Source organism: Pararge aegeria, chromosome 4 (assembly GCF_905163445.1).
Source record: "Pararge aegeria chromosome 4, ilParAegt1.1, whole genome shotgun sequence".
In the NCBI taxonomy this organism is placed as follows: Eukaryota; Metazoa; Arthropoda; class Insecta; order Lepidoptera; family Nymphalidae; genus Pararge; species Pararge aegeria.
The window spans coordinates 1,490,066-1,494,658 of record NC_053183.1 but is presented as its reverse complement, the minus strand read 5'-3'; positions in this window follow the sequence as shown (position 1 = coordinate 1,494,658).

The window sequence follows — 4,593 nt, the reverse complement described above, 5'->3', positions numbered from 1 at the left end:
TCTCGATTCCATTCACTGTATAACAGGCTCAAAAGGGCATGAACCCAGAGCAGTCGGAGACCAGACAATAAAAAACACTTTTTACCACTCAATCAAAGAATTATAGAAACTTTTCATAGAACACATTGCGAATTCGATACTTAAAAACCCCAGTATAAAAATGAAGAAAAAATTTAAACAACCTTTTTTATGCTCTTAAAAAAAATACTTTAAATAACTTTGTATGCAGTAGAAATGTGTAAGTTTTAATTAAATGATTACGCTAATAAACCATTCTGAATTATACAGAGAAATAGTTGCAAATGAACTGAACTACTAAACGTCATTCAAACGGGAAATGATGAAAATCGATTGACAGTATGTCATTCGAAAAACGCGAAATTAATGACAGCTGCACTTTGCCGCGCAACCGAGATGACTGTCAGCCATGTTCAAATCGCTCAAGCGGGAAAATCTTTTCATTTAGCAACGCCCTAACCTACGCCGTCGTTACATACATTTTCTTGCGGTTTTCACGCAAAATACCGCTTAAACGGGGTTTAAAACGCGTTTAGCATGCGCAGAGAGGCGGGGCCTGCGACTCCGCCCATAACGCTACGACCAATGGGAGGCGAGCCGCAAAGTTTTCCAGGCGAATGATTTGTAAAGTACGCATTGAATCGAGGGTTTAGGGCCATGGTTATTGAGTTGGTTTTTAAAAGACCGTTTTGAATGTAAATCGGAAAGTTAAGCGAGGTAAAGAGGCTGCCCGGATCCCCAATTAAATTGATAGTTGCGTGTCGAGAGGCGAGTTCGCAATTGATATAGCTTACTTTACTTTTTCTCTTTTGCGGGAAAATATTTATGCATTGCTTTTAGGTGAAGCGCTCGATTACTGTCGTTATGATCTAATCAAGGTGCATGCAATTAACGTATTTTCATTATTATGAGCCTCAGCCTATGATTACACAAACCTTTTCTCCTTTAGTGGATTTTTGTTGTATAGCGTCTGATTTATTGCCCATAGAACCTTAATCCCACTCATAGTCTGATGAGACGGAATATATATACTACATTTTTTTTTCCCAACTGCAATCTCACCTGGTGGTAAGTGATGATACAGTCTAAGATGGTAGAGGACTAACCTGTTAGGGAATACGGTAGTCATACCCGTATATTGGTTACCCGTATATATTGGTTTCCAAGCGACATCGCACCGAAAGCGACATTGCTGGATGGAGTCCACCTGGATGGACGCCTTGGAGAACATTCGCTGCGTTCACCGTCGGCGATGAAAGACCGGAAGCGGGAGAGTGTTTCTCCACCATCTCTTTTTTTTTGGGTGATTGAGAGGAGTTTTCCACTACTTGCTGGCGTGCTGTTATCTCTCTGAATAGCGAATAAAGGCACGTTGTTGAAGGTGGGTTTACTTTAGCGGACAGCTGGCGGGTTTGGGTTGGGTGCGAAGCGTTCTCGTGGCTCCGTCGGCAGGCGATTAGTAGAAACATCGGTTTTCGTCAGTAAGAGACTTAACCGCTGTATCTCCACCATGATGCCCGACAAGAAAATCACGGTAATAATATACCATTCGATAACTGTGATGGCTAAAATAAACTGTTTTATGCACCTGTTGTTCTATTTACGCGACTTTACCTTTCACTGGACTCTTTCAAACTTTCAAACATTAAAGTCAAAGTCAAAAGTCTTAAATATCTTTATTCAAGAAGGCCCACAGGCACTTTGGATGCCTACATTGCATGAGAAGTACACGGTAGTGAGATGATGGCGATGACCATATTCGTAAACTTAAAACTAAAGCTACGAGGGTCCGAAACGCGTCCTGGTCTAAGAAGTAGCCCACAACAAACTTAGACGGGTATTTGTTTTGTTATCACCATCTCACATTGTCATTTAAAATTATTAGAAGAGCAACCTGGTTGGAGAAATATTTCCTTATTGCCATTTTGTTACATTAATCAAGGTGTGCTTAAAATGCACCTTTTATTACGTTCTGACGGTCGATTGGCCCACTGCGACAATCGAGTGATCCTGCTCGCTGTGTTCAAGGCTGTAAGTTCGATTCCCACAACTGAGAAATGTCTGTGTGATGAACGTGAAAGGTTTTTAGTGTCATCAGTTATTTTAATATCCATAACACAAGCTACGCTTACTTTGGGGCTAGATGGCGATGTGTGTATGGTCATAATCCCTATCCCTTCCCTATCCCTATCCCGATCCCTACTTCCCTACTTCCCTACTTATATTATAAATGTCAATGTAAGTTTGTTTGTTACGCTTTCACGCCAAAACGACTTAACCGATCCTCAAGAAACTTTGTAGACCTATTCTTGGAAGTGTTAGAAGTAATACAGAATACTTTTTATCCCGAAATTAAGCTCGGTTCCTTTGGGAGAGGGGATGAAAGTGTTTGACGATTTTACACCATAACTCCGACAAATTATAACCGATTTAAATAATTATTTTTGTATTATAGAGGTTATAATATGTATTTAATTTTGCCCAAACTTTGTGTAGATCTGATGAATGTGGTTGGAGAGGGAAGAAGGAACTCCTCAGCGGACAGCAGCAAACCCCTCATTTAAGGCTTTGCGATACTGAATACCTTAAATTTTTTTAGAGCTACAACTAAATTGCATGCCACTTCATAAAACAAAATCAAACGCAGATGAAGTCGCGGGCAACAGCTAGTATATTTATATTTTTAATATTCATATTACATCGATGTAGGGACAGAACCTATGGAGTATGAAATTTCGTTGTAATGAAAAGGAGCCATGAAGTAACTAGATCAAACTATATTTTGCATTCTGAAACCTAAACTATTTCGTATTAAGTTTCCCACCCAATTTCAGTGCCTATGACGTCAGCTTGGTTAACAACTGAAGTTTTTCAGTTAAAAAGTAATTGTTTGTCAGTTTTTTGGTGGCAACTTTCCTTACTATACTTTTGAATATCTCCCGACAAATGGTGACTGTGCTTCCCTATGGTGATTGTACAGACTGAGGAAAACGTTCTTACCCCACGATACCCTCAGACTTAAAAGTCCGAACTGAGGAATACGTCCTTAGCTATAACGCGAATAGCTGAGCTAGAACGGTCAGTACCTACGGAAGAGCTATAGTACTCGTATGTTTCCGTATTAGCCTTGAGTTTATCGAGAGTCAGCTGCACTTCTAGCTTACGAGTACCCTAAAGGTACATATCAATTTTATTATGTCATCCTTCGATGTACCTGGATTCCGGATTCATGCGTGATTAATAAATCGATACATAGCGTATCTTCCGAAGGCGCTGACCCCTTTTATTTTTGGTTTACGTTTCTTTTCTTAATAAGGATATATTGTTGGCAATTTTTAGCAGTACAAGCCTGCCTATTCTTCTTAATAAATAGTTACTTACAAAGAAAGTATTTTATCTTATGTACACATTGTCTCTCGTTTATTTTAAGAATTTATTTGTATAAGCAAGCCGTTAATGATTGTACAACTCAAGTTAAATGTGTCGTTTTAGGTATGTCCTTATTGTATGTGTATCTTGGTGTACAATAAATTATACGTACTTTCTTTCTTTAGTATAGAACCATCCGCGTCTCATTTCTGGTCACCTGAGACCTCAACAGTGAACGCTGTAGTCGTGAAGAATTCCTAGATACCTTCTGGGATTCTTCATCGTAGATGACATGATGGGGTGTAGTAGTTACCTACACGGATACCATAGGCTGGCATGGTCGTCACTATGGACGTTATACAGTTATCTACGGAATTCAAAACTCCGGTATTACATGGACGTCGCGTCGTACGTTGGATTGTTCTATACACGTCTTATAAGCAGAGTCAAATAACCTTTGACAATTTGACGGTCGCTGAAAACGTATTAACGCTGAGTGGCAAAATTGAAACATAATAAGCATTGGTAAAAGTTTATTCTACTACAAGCTATTACACCTTTATTCTACTACTTAATGTGCCCTACCAATGGTTACATATTTGTCAGAGTTATGGTGATAAATCGTCACCTAAATTTCAGGATAAAAAGTGTGCTACGCCCTACCTCGTAGTATAAACGGTATAAAAAAAAATGACGGCCGAGTGGCGGAGTGGGCAGCGACCCTGCTTTCTGAGTCGAAGGTCGTGGGTTCGATTCCCACAACTGCAAAATGTTTGTGTGATGAACATGAATGTTTTTCAGTGTCTGGGTGTTTATCTGTATATAATAAGTATTTATGTTTATTATATTCATAAAAAAATATTCATCAGCTATCTCAGTACCCATAACACAAGCTACGCTTACTTTGGGGCTAGATGGCGATATGTGTATTTTCGTAGTATATTTATTTATTTTTATGAACTCAAATCGTGCATAGTTTCATTTCATTGAGTAGTTTCAACATGATGCGCGGATGTGTGATGTAACAGGCCTTTATTAATTGCAATTTATTTATATAACTAAAGCTGATTTTAAATACACTAAGTTTATAGTAATTATCATTATATCAACCCATTACCGACCTACTGCCCCACAATGAGAAGAGGATAAGGCCGTAGTACACCACGCTGGCCCAGCGCGGATTGGTGGACAGTTTATAGTAAACTC